This window comes from Podarcis vaucheri, assembly GCF_965113315.1.
Source record: "Podarcis vaucheri genome assembly, chromosome: 7".
NCBI classification, from domain to species: Eukaryota; Metazoa; Chordata; class Lepidosauria; order Squamata; family Lacertidae; genus Podarcis; species Podarcis vaucheri.
In genome coordinates this window covers 72,479,967-72,497,885 of record NC_138765.1, presented here as the reverse complement: position 1 = coordinate 72,497,885, position 17,919 = coordinate 72,479,967, and the positions used below count along the sequence as shown (strand labels likewise).

At 42.7% G+C, this 17,919-nt stretch overlaps 1 protein-coding gene across 5 annotated transcripts in view; it reads left to right on the top strand.

The window, feature by feature from the left end:
- The window catches only part of PRDM16 (PR/SET domain 16), a 472,000-nt gene that overhangs the window by 267,800 nt on the left and 186,281 nt on the right, over positions 1–17,919 (top strand). The gene's annotated exons all lie outside the window — the stretch shown is intronic.

Here is a 17,919-nt window from a genome sequence, read left to right as displayed (position 1 = left end):
AAAAAATGCTCTGAAATGCATTTATTTTTCATGCCTTTCCCTTCTATTAAGCATTTTGTAATTAATCTATCTATCATCTATCTATTTATCTGTCTATCATCTATCTATCATCTATCTATCTATCATCTATCTATCATCTATCTATCTATCTATCTATCTATCTATCATCTATCTATCATCTATATCTATCTATCTATATCTATCTATCTATATCTATCTATCATCTATCTATCTATCTATCATCTATTTTACATCCCCCCCCGCCCAAAAGATGCATTGTGATACATTTCCCCCATAGCATACACATTGCCTTTTGTATCAAAACTGCAGAGAAGTACACATCCCACCTGCATTCTAGTCCGGGAACTAAAAATCAGGTGGTTTCACTTTAAAATGTGGGCAGTACGGGGTTTTCCTCTTCCCTAATGGTGACCCACAATTATGTTATCTCACTCCCAAGTCTATTTTCATTTCTTACGTCCGTCTTGTTTTCAAAAATAAAAACTAAAAAATGGAGGAATGAGTGAGGGTCCAGTTGTGGTTTGAGAAACAAACTGAACAATAGTGGCTAAGAATCACAGCCTTCTGTATAACAATATCTATCGGTTATATCTCAAATCCACTTTCAACACACTCTGCTGTGGTATTTCAGGTTCGTTCAGCACTTCAATTTGCTTGTTTTATAGTTTCTGACTCTATGAAATAAAAGTGTGTTTAGCTGCCACAACAGAGGCAGCTTTGAGTTGATTTTTATAATCTCTCTCCCCCCCCCTTTAAATAGACTCACTTCATTGCAATAAGCCCTTCAACAAAAGACTGGACAGTTGTCTGAGGGAGAGAGTGTGTGTGTGTCTTTATTTTTTTAAAAAAAAAACACAACCCAGCATTTCTCTCTCCCTCTCTTTTTTTCATTGTTAGGCCACCGTTAGTAAAAGAACGAGGAGTCCATTAATTCAGTGAATGAACATATAGTAAAGTCAGTTCCCCTCTTGAGAACAATAATGTTGAGGTCAGCTTAGGTTACCATGGAAACTAAGTACCTCTAAGAAGTTTGCATCCTTGATTTTCCTGAAATGAAGCATGGAATGCAGAGGCAGGAGCAAAACAGCCGCTGGACGCCTTGCAGAACAAAGTTTAACGGACAAACGACAATTGCCATCTTGATCTTTACATGTCTGACAATTCCCGAGCAAATGTCCTACACTGGGGCTGAAGGTGGGATTGAACCAAAATCTCTCTCCACCCCCTCCAAAAAAAAAAAAAAAAAAAAACCACCACAATTTTTGTAACCCTATTTACAAAAAGGGAAATAAAGAGTCCATTTTCATAATTCTGGTGGGGGATATGGGAGGGGAGGTAAAGGGCAACCCCTCCAATACATTTGGGGTTTTTGTTTTAAACTCTCCCCCTTAACATGCCCCATATTTGGGGAATTCAGAAAAAGAGCGACATGGTAGCACCTAGGGATGTTAGAGTCTTTTGACAAAAACACAAACATAAATTGTTGATGTTTGCTTATTCATCCCTTGTCCGGAATGGAAATTATAGAGTTGGAAGGGACCCCCCATGGTCATCTAGTCCAACCCCCTGCAATGCAGGAATCACAACTAAATCATCCCTAATCGATGGCCACCCAACCTCTATTTAAAAATTTCCAGAGGAGGAGAGCCCACCACCTTCCGATTGGTACATGGTGTTGTTGCTTTCAGTCAACAAAGGATACACAATTGACCAAGGTTTCCCCCATTTGCAGTGCCCCCCCATTGTCATTACATTATTCTACTCTATGCTTCCTCCACCTCGGCCACCCAGATGTTTTGAGACTACAATTCCCAGCATCCCTGACCACTGGTCCTGCTAGCTAGGGATCATGTGAGTTATAGGCCAAAAACATCTGGAGGGCCGAGGTTGAGGAAGCCTGTTCTACTCCATTCATTTCAATGTAATCTTCATAATTTGTCACGTATATTACATAAGTTGCATAGTTTCACCACAACAAGCTGCAAGACGAATAATGTAGTTTTTGGTGGAAGCTGAACTGCAGCAAAAAAGAAACAGTGCTGCGTGCAGTGAAACAGAAAACTGCGTCTTCCTACATGATTAGCAACCACTCCATGTGGGTACTAGCATTTCCAAACACACACTGAACATCCCAGAATGACGGCTGTTGTGGTTGGGATATGGCAGCCAGAAGGTGGCCACCAATAATACCCAACCCTGCTGACATCTGTACTTTTTTTACTCAGTCATGGCAGCTGATGCTGTTTGGGGCCAAAAAAAATAGTCTGTAATTTTACCGCTGCTTGAAAGCTACCTGACAGAAAACAAACTTGACTACATTGGCCAGGAAACCATCTAATTTCCATCTAATCTGATTGACCTTTTAGAAGATTCTGAAATGAATAGAGGATTCCATCCCTAGAGGAGTTATATCACGGGCAAAACATAATATAATGTCCCATGCCATAGCTCTGGTCTGATCCACAGACACCAAGATGGCTAGTTGATGGCCTGTTAAAAGAAATTACTGGTCAAATAGTCTGTGAACATAGTTTGAAAGCTGCGCGGAGCAGCTTCCATGTCTTAACAGGAAGGGGGGTAACTCCTGCCCCCCAGAAGAAAATGTAGGTTGAGCAGTTCATGCCAGTGTGATATCTTTTGTACAGTTCCAGTTCTCTTGTTTCCATTAAGAATATGACTTCTAGTACAGCTATGACACCCACACCTCCAGCAGGGAGTGTTGCTATAAAGGAATACCGGTATGTTGGTAGATCTCTGGGTGATTTGCAGTAGATCTGCAAGGCTTTCTGACTCTTAGCAAGAGTCTATTCTCCCTCCCCCCCTCTCATATTGCTAGACATTAGACAGGGGAACATAGGGTGTATTTTCGTGTGAATAGATTGCCAAATCAGATCTATTATTGAAAGCAGTGCTAGAATCCCTGGTTCCTAAGAACACATTGGTAAATGCTTGCTTGTATACAGAGGTTATCCCTGTATGACTCATGGAGCACAGTAGGTCAACTGGCTCCACCTCCAAGTCACCATTTTGAATCTGGTTCGGTCACCATAAATGCCTCATGCACCAGTTGGTTCTAGCAACAAAATGTGACACGTTAGATACCGCAAACTTGAGGTCTGCTCACCCCTCTGGTATGCCACAAGAAAGTAATGTTGTATTTGTGTTCCTTTAGCTTGTTCATTTCAGTTATCTCACTCACATGGTGTTGACACCCATCCTTCATTCCCTTGGCATCACAAGGCTTACATAAATCTGCAGATATAAACTGGGTTCTAAGCTAATGAAGAATTGATTTAGCTTCACATCTCTCTGCCAACCCAGGCAATTTAAAGGGGGGGTCAACAAGAGTGTCTGAGGGCTTTGGGAAAGAGGTAGCAGGCAAGATCAACTTGATTTTACAAAAAGGTTGCCATGCTAATGATATAAGGGGTGCTCTGCCCTCATCCATTTATTTACATTAACCGAGAGGGGAAAGGGCTTTGCCAATGGATGGTTAATCACCTACATCATTATGGTATTGACAATATTGAAAACCCAAGCTGTTACCAAGGACTCAAGCCACCAGCTGCTTCTGCTCGATTCAGTGGAGTTTCTTGGAGATAAAGATGGGAAAAAACTCTTGTGGAGAAGTGTTAATCTCCTTACCACGGCCTGATTAATTGGCACGTGCACTAAGAAGCTATTGATTCTTAATTACTGGATATTTGGCCTTGTCATTCCAAATGGGAGCACGGAAGCTGGTCAAGGAAAGTTCATGGACCTGGACTGCCCAGGTTGACCGAAATTGAACCTTCCACCCTTGTTCCTGAACACACCGATGCATTTTGTGTTGTCCCCTGGTGCTCAGTGTTATATGTTGCCTTTTGAGGGTGCCCCAAGGACTCAAAGGAAAACAAATATGAGCACAAATAGCTAGAGAAGGGAAAGAAATTCAGACCTGTTTGCATTTCAATGCAGCCTTCCCTAATCTGCACTTCTAGAAACAATATGCAAATCTAAACAGTGCTCTCTTTTGAAATGCACACTTCTCTGAATTTTGTGGTGCACTTCTCAGACCACAACAAATGTGTGTGAGAAATGCATTTTAGGGGAGAGTGTGCTTTAAGCTTGCAAAAATATGTATGCTAGGAAAAATTGCATGCATATATATTTACAGTGGCATTGAAAAGGAGTCCGTGATGGCACTAGGTGGACCTCACTGGGGAGAGCATTCCATAAATAGGGAGCCACAACTGAAAAGGCCCTCTGGCTTGTCATCACTCTCTTGAGTCCCCTTCAGAGGGGGAGGGCAGAAGAATCCCACAATATTGGGGACTATGTACTAGGATTTAAAAAGAAATATTTGTATGCTACTGGCTTGCCTTTTTTCATTCATGTTGGGCAAGTCCCACTTGGTGTTTGCTCCTTCTGCCACAAGGAACTCAAGCACTCTATTTCTATATAATTTCTTCCTCTCTCCTTTGATGCACACATGTGCCTAGATTGTCTGGCTCACTTTACTGAAAGAAAACGATGACTCAAAAATAGTGTGTTTCAGAATGGCGGTTGAACTGAGCATTTGCCTGCTGAAATGCAAATGAATGCTCACAAAGCTGGAATGGCTCATACAAAAATTCATTCATAAATGTGTTTTAATGCACATTTCTCCTAACATGCATGCATTTGTATACAGTTTTGCCTAGCAAATCCATCTGTCCAAGCAAATTTCCCCAAACAGAATGCATTTTTGGTAAAACTGGGGGGGGGGGGAACTAAAAGAAGTATTTTTAATTTTTTTGCCTAGTTTGAGAAATGCATTGCAAAATTTGTAAAAGGTGTGAGTTGCAAAAGAGAGCTGTGTTTCAGTTTGCATATTAGTTTGGGACATGCAGATTCACTAAAAAGCTAACTAAACAAATTCCTTCCGCCATGCCAGTCACAAAACGAAATGAACAGCAAAATGGTTGGCATTGACATGGACGCATCTCTCTCTTACCCCACTTACCCAGATGATTGCTTGTGAAATAATAATCTAAGAGGCACACAGCCCCCACCCCCACCCCTCTTCATTTAAGAATGCTAGAAAGCCCCCAGAGAGCTTTCAGGAGTCTGTTGCCAGCCGGCCCCTGTCAAAGCTGAAGGCCGCGCTGTCTGGGGCCCGAAATCAACTTCAGGAAGGTCATGTGAAAGAAAATCCTCCATCATCAGGAAGCCCTCGGCCTCCTGGCCTTTCTGACATTCTCTGACAAACCTTAAATCACCAGCCCCAGCGGCAGACAAAACACCACAAATTTTGGACCGCTGGCTCTCCTGGGATTCCAAAACCGCATTTCTAACTTCGGCAGCAGGGCAAAGACTGGCGGGTGACGTAACAGTCTCTATATTGGCATGGCAGTGAAAGGGTTGGGGGGGTGAACTCTGAGAGTTTCTGCCAAAGTTGATCAGGTCCTGGCCCCTTGGGCTGAATGAAAAGAAGCTTGGATCACTGTCTTGCAAAAATGAGAGCCAATGTGTTTTTGAGAGGGACATAATGTTTTCTAACAGAGTTTTAGCCAATATTAGTCCTACTCATAGTAGACCCATTGGATTCAGTGCCCATGGGTAAGCTGGGTTGGTGAATTTCAATGGGTCTGCTCAGGGTAGAGACCTCTGGGTATAGGGTGGTATATAAACTCATTATATAATAATAATAATAATAATAATAATAATAATAATAATAATAATAATAAAATAATAATAATAGGCAACAATAGGGCATTTTAACGAAACATGATGTTTCATAATATGTTCCGGCAATGTTTTCTATGGGGAAACGCACACAGGACACATTTCATTGGAGATAACATGCAGACTTATCCATGGGCTTGACCCAAAGCAGTGCTTGAGGTGGTTGATCTTTGAGAACTCTGACACAAGTTCTGGCCCTATTGGCACCCCCGATGAATGCAAAAAATAATAATAATCAAAACTTGCAGTGTAATCCTACCTGTGTCTACTCAGAAGTAAATCACATTGGATTCAATGGGGCTTACCTCTTCATAAGTGGGGTTAGAATTGCAGCTTTATAGCTATGCATCTGTTCTCCCCCCCCCCTTTCCAAATGTTCTAAGGCAGTTCTCAGATAAAAAATAAAATCAAAACACATTTTAAAACACCTTTAGAAATATGTACCTTGAGAGGAAAAGAAATACAGATTTAAATGTGAAACGTTCAGTTGTCGTCATTGTTTAATAGGGGGAGTATTGGGTTGTTGCTTTTATTTTGATTATGTATTTTTTGGTTTTATATTTTGATTTTGTTCTGTGAACTGCCCTAAGACCTCTGGGTATTGGACAGTACAGTGGTACCTTGGGTTAAGGACTTAATTCGTTCCAAAGGTCAGTTCTTAACCTGAAACTGTTCTTAACCTGATGTACCACCTTAGCTAATGTAGCCTCCCGCTGCCGCCGCCACACCGCCACACAATTTCTGTTCTCATCCTGAAGCAAAGTTCTTAACCGAGGTACTATTTCTGGGTTAGCGGAGTCTGTAACCTGAAGCGTCTGTAACCTGAAGCTTCTATAACCCGAGGTACCACTGAATATAAATTCCAGAAGCAATAATAATAAATGCAGATCATTGTGGAAGCAGGATAAAACTGACATGGGTGAACACATACCAAAATAGCACACATCATATACTTACTGATTCATCCATCCCCAGCAGGTCTAGCTGAACCAGGTGGTGCTAACATCCCCCCACTGCTTGACACCTCTGAACAACTCTGGGATGAGCATCATGACTAGTTATGGTGAGGAAATCCAGTTTGCATCTAAAGGTGGCTGTAATCACAATTTCTGAAACAATACATGAACCCAAACCCAGCCATCCTTTGACATTGGCACTCGTCTGAATTTTGCAATGCAGTTCTCGAGCCAAGTGATGTGTACCAAAAAGTATATACTAGAATGATGCACGTATTAATGAAAAATAGAAGAAAGCAATGCATTTATACTAGGGGGAACTGTTTTGCAGAAATGTGTACGTTAGGCAAATATGCAAAGAAGAATGGGTTTCGGAGCAGAAATCAAAACAAAAGCACCAACGAATTTTCATGAGAGCTTTTTTGGAAAAAAAACATTGCAAAATGGAAATGTGGGCAACTGATTTTAAGTCTTGGAGATACAGTGGTACCTCGGGTCACATACGCTTCAGGTTACATACATATCAGGTCACAGACTCCGCTAACCCAGAAATATTACCTTGGGTTAAGAACTTTGCTTCAGGATGAGAACAGACATTGTGCAGCGGCAGCAGGAGGCCCCATTAGCTAAAGTGGTGCTTCAGGTTAAGAACAGTTTCAGGTTAAGAACGGACCTCCAGAACGAATTAAGTACTTAACCTGAGGTACCACTGTATAGGAAACTCAAGGGAAACAACAACAAAAAATGGACAGATTCAGCCATCCATAATGGCCTAGCAAAAGGTTTTCCCATTCTCTGAGGCTCCTGGAATGGTGCATTATCAGTAACAAAAGAGAATCTGTAAATATACTGGAAATAGATGAAGACGCCTAAAATTAATAACTGAGCACATGCCTAGTCTAAACCTTTAGAGTCTAAGGGGGCAATGCGTTCTTAATCTTGGGGCAATGCTGCCTAAGCGGGGGGGAGTGTAATATTATAGCATGGTCCCGTCGCCCCGCGCCAGTGATTGGGACAGTGTTCGCAAATGCCTTCAGGCTTTCAAGAGGGTGGGTGGAGGAAGGTCACCCTCTGGTGACCTGCCCGACTTCTGTGAAGACTGGATAATTAGAAAGGCTTGCCCATACTGAAAGTTTACCATGTTTGTGCTCTATCAAATAGAGCCATAGCTCCCCCCCTCCCGCCTCCCCATAGCCAGCTCCTGGTCTTCCTTCCATGGGGTGCTTTTGAGTAGAGACATAAGTTGAATATGCCTAATGAGCAGACTTTTCTAGAAAGCAGCATGGGAACGACTGTCTCTTGCATAATGCGAAACCTATTTAGATGCTCTGAGATTAGGCTACGGAGCAGAGCAACATTTATTTGTTTTTTCCTGGCCAGTATAGCATTTGGAAGAAGGGTTGTTTTAGTGTACATATTTTATACGTGCATTATCCAAGCCAGATGGTGACATCAATAATGTCACTTATCATCAGGCGTGCCTGATATTGAGTTAATTGAATTGTGCTGCACCATTTGGAGGGAAATATATATCATCAGAAAGGCCTATTAAGATCTCTTAAACCAGAGTTTTGCAGCAGGAGAAAGGGGTGTGGGGAGACGTTGAGACTTTTTTCCCCCTCCTGCAGGAAAATGAGTGCTAAAAACTGAGCCAATTAGATTCTTCTAGTAATATTCCTGCCACTGCTTTTCAGAGTAAGAAGGGAGAATTTCCTTTGGCCCTCCTTTTTAAGTGATCCCAACCTAAGTTGCACCACCCAAATAAAAAGATGTAGAATTTGCACTTTTCTGAATTTTCTGATAAAGTTCATGGCTCAAAAATAAGCAAACAGGTACATTAAAATAATATTTTAGAGATGTGCATACCTTGAGATAATCACATATTTAAATGCTTTGCAGTATTTAAATAGAAATGTTTGTATGCAGTCTTTCCTTTAATCCCTAGATTCATGCAGCAATGCGATGGAATGGCCTTAAATGTCTGAAATTGAGACAGTGCAGAAATACACTGATGTGCCTATCCTTTTTTAGATCTTACGAAATGTCTTTGTATTGAGACGAAATGAACTGTCAATGGTGATCAAAAAGTATGTTTCTAGAATGCTGGGATAGAGGAGCCAGTCTTTGGAAAGCTCTGAGGTGGGCTGAGCTTGGTGTTGATCTGGTTAGAATGGGTTAAAAGTCTTGCTTCAAATCAATAGAGCAAGTTAGCTGTAAGTAAAGTTCTATTGATTTCAGTGGAAAGTAAATTTGTCCAACATATTCTGGATCCAGTCCAATGTGTATCCAAGGACATAGTGGTCTGTTGGTCAAATTTGATCCACTGATCCAATGGGACCCATTGGCCAACTGTTAACCACAGTAAGTCGTGGCAGCATCATGTACACGTTCACACTGAACACAGAGAATTCCAGAAACTGGGAGCAGCCACAGAAAAGGCACTTTCATTTCACCATCAACCCTGCTTCTGATGTTGATGGGACTGAGAAAAGGTGCCCACCCAAGGATCCTGACACCAGGGAAGGTTCATAAAGGAAGAAAAAATCAGTGGTGGAGACAAATCAGCTACAAATCCACTATTAAAGATTTTGGATCAGACGGCCGCTCTACCACTATAGAAAAGTAAGTGGAAAAGGGCGCACAATGTGTGAACACACCTATAAATATTGTGTAGAAAAGGGCAAGGACAGAGGGGGAAGTGAGTGAGAGAGAGGAGTAGACAAATAACTGGTCCACATTCATCAACTGGATGAGGTGTTAGACCAATATAAGCAGGATGTGAAGTCAGAGTGTGGATTTGTCTGGTGGGAAAGTTCTAAGTACTGACAAGAAGGACAATAAAGGAAAAGAGCCTTGTGAAAGCAAGAAATTACTAAGAACATAAAGTGTTGCTTTCTACTAAGCCAAACCATTGGTTCATCTAGCTCCCATTTATCCACACTCTCTCCAGGGTTTCTGGAAGGGGCCTAGCTGGGTGTTGAAACTGTGACCTTCTCCATGCACAGCGGATGCTTTGGAACTGAGTTAGCACTGAGTTAGCACCCTTCCCGTTGCCTTCTCAAACTCATTATCCAATGTTTCAAGCAAGCAGGGACCCTTAACTGATACTTACATGCCTAACATCAGCTGTAGCATTTAATGAAGGCAAAGAAAGGGGTTTCCAGAAGCCCACTTGCTTAGCCAAGAGCTTGATAGTGACCCAGAAGGCTTTGGAGGTGATGCCAGGGCAAATGAGACAGTTGAGGGATGGTGCCACATCAAAGCCATTTATTTTATATCGTCTATTGCCCACCTTTCCTCCAAGGAGATCACACTCCAACTACCCATTTTATCCTCACAACAACACTGTGAGGTAGGTAAGGCTGAGACACAGTGATTGGCCCAAGGTCATCCAATGAGAGCTTCAAGACCAAGTCGGGATTCAAACCCTGCTCTCCCAGGTTCTATCTAGTCCAACACTCTAACCATTACACCACAGCGGCTCCTACATTTCTGTAACTTGTCATTGGAAGGGATATTGGGCAACCAAGGAGCCAGGCTATGTCCATGTCATGCAGCCCTTATCAGTGGCTCTCAAAAAGTCAGAGGTTTGCAGAAAATAGAAAGCTAAGTCTTTATTTAGTCTTTCCCCCTCCCTCAATATATAGCTCTTTTCCGGTTAACAAGATATTCTTTTCCCCACCCAGAACACAGTGTTGATGAATTAGGTCATAAGAGCAAGACATATTATTCAGTGCTGGAATTGTGCCTGGGCTGTTCCTGAGTTACAGCCAAGTCTGCAAGCATCTGTTTCACGAATGTTTGTGTTCCTCTGAATGCTAAAATTATGCCATCAAAAAAGAAACAATAGCTTGCATGGGTGCAAAAGCAGGATATTTGGTCGAGGGGTGGTGGTGGTATAAACCTGCCCTTCTCTTTGTACCACCTCCCTGTGCAACGAATCAATCCATGAACTCAAAAGTATTCATATAGCATCTCTCTGCAATAAGTTTGATGCTTGAGACAAACAGTAAACTAAATATCGGTAGACATTTAGCTTTCCTAGTAAGAGATTGAAAAATGAAAAGCAACGCAACGCAACACTTTGAGCTTCCAAAGCAAGGGGCAGGGAAACCTATTTAGCTCAAGGCTCACATTTTCTTCTGTAAAATCTTCCAGGGACCAAATAATAATAATAATAATAATAATAATAATAATAATAATAATATATTATTATTTATACCCCACCCATCTGGCTGGGTTTCCCCAGCCACTCTGGGCAGCTTCCAACAAAACACTAAAATACAATAACCTATTAAACATGAAAAGCTTCCCTAAACAGGGCTGCCTTTAGATGTCTTCTAAAAGTTTGGTAGTTATTTTTCTCTTTGACATCTGGTGGGAGGGCAATCCACAGGGCGGGTGCAACTACTGAGAAGGCCCTCTGCCTGGTTCCCTGTAACTTGGCTTCTCGCAGTGAGGGAGCCGCCAGAAGGCCCTCGGCGCTGGACCTCAGTGTCCAGGGAGAACAATAGAGGTGCAGATGTTCCTTCAGGTATACTGCTCCGAGGTCATTTAGGGCTTTATGCCAGCCAAATGCCAGCGGTAGGAAGAGTCGTGGGCAAAATGGGATGGAGCAACGAATGCACAGTAGGCTATTTTCTACACACAACCCCCAAGGGCATCCTTCTCTATTCTCCACTCAGGAAAGGAAGAAGCATCAGAGTCCAAGGACACATTTCAGCTGGGCAAAAGCATTCAAGGAGGGTGCATAGCAGGGCCATTGAGAGGTGTGGCCTGGGGAGAGGGCATTGGCATGGGAGGAGTTCCAAAGGCCAGATAAAGAGGCCGGACTTGTATTGCTTACTTGTTTAAGTTGCTTACATATTCCAGCAATACTTAAGTTCTGAAAATGAGAGAAAGGTCATCCTCTGAAAAAAACAAACCCATGTATATAAAAGTGCGGAGACCTGAGTTGGCAATCATTAATAAAGAACAAATTGGGTTCAGACATAGAATGGACCCATTGAAATAAATGAGCCTTTCGTTCCAACTAACATAAATCTCGTTTATTTTAATGGGTCTGTTGTAAGGATGACTAAGTTTGTGTCCAGACTCTGGTGGCCACCAATAATGGGGAACTTTCTATCGAACACTTGTGAAACCCAACTCATGTATGCACCTTCCAAAGTTGGTTCAAGACCTTTCAGTTGACCTAGCTTTCAATAGACTTTTCTTTAACTTTTCATTTAGAACAGGCACTTTTTAGATTAACCATTGTGATATAGCCAGATAGAAAAATGGAAACAAGTAAAAGATGGGAAGTATGACTTTTAAAATAAAAAAGCCACTAATCAAATAATATCGGGGGGTGGAAATCTTTATCCATCCAAAGCTCTGAAGCTATTTGTCCTTGCAACTGACATTACTCAGTTTCTATGCAGTGACGCGATGGGTGGAAACATCCTTTAACTGCCAGACAGCACTTTACCGATAAGCTGGCCAATTAATAATACTGATTTGAAAAGCCCAAGAGTAGGTGAGAAAGCAAAGTCCTCTGGCAAGTCATATTTGCACAGCATTTAAGAGTCCCTTTTTTTACCTGGCCTGGTAAACAGAGTATTTGTGGAACTCTGCGGCTATTGAGAAAGTTCGAGGGACTACAGCGATACGCCGGCCTGATAATTGGCCACTCCCAGCCATTCGGCTCCACTTATCATGCCTTTTGTACATACATACCTTTTGAAAGAGACATCTCGCCGCTCATGTTTGCCACCTCCTCTTAAATGCTGGCAGGCCGGCCTCCACCATTCCTGCTTTATCAAGGTGGGAGGGGGGGGGCAGGGGGAAGCATGAAGAGAGAAGTAGGATTGGTGTTTCCACTTCTGAGGCAGTTGCAAGCTTTCTGGTAACAGGCTGAGACTTAGTTTTGCTCTAGAGCAGGGATAGGTAAAGGTAAAGGGACCCCTGACCATTAGGTCCAGTCGTGGCCAACTCTGGGGTTGTGGCGCTCATCTCGCTTTATTGGCCGAGGGAGCCGGCGTACAGCTTCCAGGTCATGTGGCCAGCATGACTAAGCCGCTTCTGGAGAACCAGACTAGTGCACAGAATTGGTGTTTACATTCCCGCCGGAGTGGTACCTATTTAGCTACTTGCACTTTGACGTGCTTTCGAACTGCTAGGTTGGCAGGAGCTGGGACCGAACAATGGGAGCTCACCCCGTCACGGGGATTCGAACCACCGGCCTTCTGATTGGCAAGTTCTAGGCTCTGTGGTGCAGGGATGGGGAACCCCTTTTTTCAACCTGCATTTCCATCTGTGCAACCTTGTGGGGGCCGAGTGCCAGCGGTTGGCAAGCTCAGAGGCAAAAGTGGGCGCAACAAGAGATGTAATTTTCCCTTTGTCCTGTAGGATTGTTTCCACACAGGTCCTCCATCCAGACAAGCAAGAACCGTCATTGGAGTCCAAGGGCACTTTCCATCCAGGCAGAAACATACTGAGGAGGGTGCAAAGCAGGGCTGGTGATGAGTATGGTCTTGGGGACATGGGGGTGTCCTATAGAAAGTCACAAGGGCCAGTTAGAAAGGCATGGAGGGCCACATAGGGTTCCTGGGCCTGAGGCTCTCCATCCCTTCTTTATAGAGAACCCCAATCCTAAAGGAAAGCCCAAGATTAGCAGCTAGCTGTGCGGAAGGATTCAAGTTTCTTCAGCACCCCCGAATTGATGGAAAGCATCAGAAAGGGTCAGCTATTGGCTTCCTGCCCTGCTTGTGGGCTACCTGAAAGCATCTGATTGGCTACTGTGGGAGAGTGCTGTTGCTTAGCTATAGGTGGAGCATTGGTCTGATCCAGCAGGGCCTTCTTACGCTCTTAACATTTGCTTCCTGAGAAATCCCTTACCAGCTTCCATTCTGCAAACAGGTTTGGGTGTGCCAGTTGTCTGGTCCTGCAGGAAAGTAGAAAGAAGGAAATAATGTGGCCTAGTGAGTGAAAATCCAGAACACAGGTGGGTTTTTTTCTGATAGCAGCAAGTTACTAACCCCTATGCCTTAGACAAGCGACAGGGACCCTTTTTTTCAATTTGAGGGCCACATTCTTTCTTGGCAACCTTCTGGGGGCCACATGTCCCCATGGATGGTTGGACTGAGCCAAATGTGAGTGGAGCAATGGAAGTGATTTGTACATTTCCTACAGTTGGCTACATCTTAAAACAATAGAGTTTCTCATGTACACACTTATCTCTCCGTTTGCAACTCTGTTTGCAATGTTACAGTTCAAGGGCACCTTCAAGACAAGCAACAGCAGTCAAGGAAGTGTTGGGCCAGTGAGGAGCGTATCCTGTGAAGAATGGGTGTGGCTAAGGAGTGGGTGTGGCTTAGAACAGGTTTGGAATGCCAGATAGAGAGGCCCATGCTGCAATAGACTTCCCATGCTTACCTTAGCCTGCCAGGCAGGTATATGGGAAAGGGCCTTTCCATGCACCTTCATCTCCCATTGCAGTCATGCTCCTCTGAGCCCTTGAGCAGCAAAATTTAGAGGTGGCGGTGGCAGCAGCAGCAGTGACTTCAGTGCAAAGGTGCAGCTTTGCACATCCATGGTGCTTTCCTGGGAAGGCCTGTGGAGGCTGCATGTGAGCCACAAATCACCCAAATGTTCCCTTATAGTTGTGGGAAATATGGTTGAGAAAGTATGTAGGCAGGCTTGATAAAAGCCCATGACACTGGAAAGATGCTGATGAAAGATCTCCAATAGCCTGTGAACTATTAGTCTTCAGTGCCCTTATCCAAAACAGTACAAAGCAGGGGTAGGGGGAAGCTATGGGCCCTCCAGCTGTTGGTGGACCTAGACTCTGATCAGCCCCTACAATCATGTTCAGCAGTGAGGAATTATGGGAGTAGTAGTTTAGGAACCTCTGGAGGGCCACTGGTTCCCCATCCCTGGTACAAAGCTCCAGGATATGTAATTACAGCAATTCTGCAAATATGATTAACAGAATTCAGATTTCTTGGCACACGTTTTTGTTTCTTATGGTGCTGAAAGCAGCCACGGAGTTGGAAAAGTTGTCCCCAAATGTGTAATCTTGTGAAGGCTGCCCCACTGAAGCCAACAGGGGAAATGTTGGCATCAACGGCTAGCTGTTTTGTCTCCCCAAAGCACACATTACCTAGTCATTCTCCCACTGCAAGGGGATATTTTAGCACTAGCAAGGATGGTGGCAAGAAGGGGGCGGGCAGAAAATGCCCTTCATATTTCAAGCCGATAATGAGAAGTTAATAAACTTGGGATTTTGTTCAGTGCAGGGCCCTTTGACATCTTAATCTTTATTAAAGAGTCTTTAACTACCAAGGAGCCACTGGTGCGGACTGGCACCGCCACAATCGACAAAACACGTGGACAGGCTGGTCAAACGAACTCTTAAACACTCATCCGTAATCCGTCAGAGAAACAAAAAAATGTGGGGGGGGGGACGGGACACACATCTATTTTTCCATGCATCAATCATGCTCCCCCTAAGTGGCTTCTAATTAATTTATATTACTTTTAGATTAGACAGCTCCCCAAGATAGCTAATCTGAACGAAGCCTTTGCTTTATTAAAATTGGGGGGGGGAAGCCACCCAAGGAATCGCCTTTTGTCTGCATGTCAAATATTGTCCTATATGATGCTGGGGGGCAGGAATTCTTTCTCTGCACGCAGTTCCTCCCTCCCACTTAACAATTAAATTTCTACTTGGTGCCCCACACCTTCCCTTCAATTTCAGAAAACCCTTTTATGAATCCTTCAAATAAGCTTGGAAATTTTGTTTGGCTCCTTTTTGCAAAGGTGGTGAGAAGCTATTAAACCCGACTGGTGGTTCTGAACAGAAGACTGCACTGTATCATCAGAATCGAATACGGAAAATAATGCATCCAAATACAATTCCCCCCCCAACACATTTATTTTTGTTTCCTGTCCCCCTCTGCAAAAGGACAGTATAAATGAAATCCTTAATTAATTATCTACTGATAAAGCATGAGACAAACCTCTTGAAGTTTTCTGGGTTTCCCTATCCCACACCCAGAAAAAAGCCCTTTTATATTGATTCTTGAGCCATAAGACATGGCAAGGGTAGACGTCCCTATACATTTAACAAACCCATTCTTGTAAGCGCCCCCCTCCCCAAATGCTGTTTGCTAATCCAATGAAGGAGAAAGGGAGGAGGGGAGGACAGAGTCTTTGTCATTATCCAAGCAATTAAGATAATTAAGAAAGAAAGCTTATTGGGTAAACATGCTCTTAAATTGTGACCTCTTAATTAATGGACTACAGGGAGAAATTACAGCAGTGGCAAGATAATTAACACATGCATTTAAAAGGAACTGTAAAACAAGGGCATTCCGGGATAGTAAAGAGAGACTGAATCACTGGAAGGCCAAGGGGGTGAACCAACAGAGTCAAACAGGAGGTGGATGAGATTTGTCTTCGCATGTCTCTGCACACCCAAGGAATCCAAATCTGATTTCAGGGAACTTTGTCAGCGTGGGAAGGGAATCCTCTCCCCCTTCTTCCTGCATAATTCATTTCAAAAGTTGGTCTGTGGAGAGAAGTAGAGACGGACAAAATCTGCCAGTTTTGGCTTCTTTCCGTTTTCTGGTTGCAAGTTCACCTCTTGAAAATCTGTCAGCATTTCCGTGCATATTGCACATTTTTGTGTGTGTATGCAGTTTTCCCTAACATAATGCATTTCTATATGATATCCTTGCTCAGATCGATCGATAGATAGATAGATGCACACTTTACACAGTGAGCACATTATTTTTTTAGAGAACTGCATTGCAAAATTTTGAGGAGTGTGAATTCCAAAGGGCAATTGTTCTTCAGTTCACATATTGTTTTGGAAAGTGCGAATCAGCTCATATTGCTTTAAAGTGTGAACCAAATCATATCTGTTCTCTATTCCCGGGAGGGAGAAAGTAGTTTGTGTCAATGTCATTTGACGCTTTGTTTCTCAGCAGCATCGCATTTTCCTAGCCAACCTCTGTAATCTCTGTAATGTGGAATCTTGATTATTATGGCTTAAATCAGTGTTTCTCAACCTTTTTCTGACCATGTCCCCCTTCCGACTTTGTTTCCTTCCTGTGGCCCCCCTGCCCTACCGGTAGAAATGTAGGTATTTAAATGTTTTGCTTGCAAATAGGACATGTTTTATTTATATATATATTTTATAATTTTTATAAATCCACTTGGAGGCACGGTCACTTCTCTGTTCACTCTACTCTGTTTTCTATTTTCTTCACTGTTTTCTTTCTTCTTTTCTGTTGTTTTTTTTTCTCGGTCACTTCTCTGTTTTCATCATTTCTCACTTCCCTCTGTGGCCCCCAAATTTTGTGTCATGGTCCCTCATTTATACGATTTTCACCTGTGGCCCCCTTGGAATATCCTGGGGCCAAAAGGCCCCAGTTGAAAAACACTGGCTTAAATGACTTGGCTTTCATTTTGTGTTTTCCTACTATGTTTTTTGTAAATCACTTTGGATTTTATTTTTTTTTATTTGCTAGTAAGTAGTCTAAAACAGAAATAATAAATTAAATGTTGAAGAAGAAAATAGATCTGAAGTTAAACTTCATGTTGTGAATTCACTTGCAGGTATATAGGATTTCAATGTTTGTTTGTTTTCCACTTCCAGTTATAGTGCTGTTAAATTCAGGTACTTTAGAAAGAAGGGAAAATAAAGTGAAAAGTGCTGAATGAGCCAAGTTAATAAGTTCTAAGGAAAACTATACCAGCAGGAATGTTTAGTTTTAAGAGCATCCCTTGAAATTGGAATGCAGGCATTTGAAAAAAATAAAATGATACACATTCTGTTTTGGGGTTCTTTTGCTGCAAAACCTTGATGCAACTTGGGGTATGTGTCTTAAGGCTGATGTTTCTAGCTAAAGTAAATGTTTAAGTTTCCTAACTTTTTGTCGGTGTGTTTTGGTTTTGGCTTTATGATCTATTAGCTGCTTTGAGAGCCTACACTAAAGAGCAGCATGCAAATTCAATATTGCTATTATTGGTCAGGTGCATCCATAGCTCAGTGGCAGAACACGTTTGCATGCAGGTTCAATCCCCAGGGTGTTGTGAGAACAAAATGTGGGGAAGAAGAACCATGTGTATTATCTTGAGCTTCATGGTGAAAAGTGTACAATAAACGTAGTTAATAAAAATGAATAAATATGCTCCGTGAGTCAATCAGGCTCTACCAGGAGGCAAATGGTACACTTGAGCTCTTATC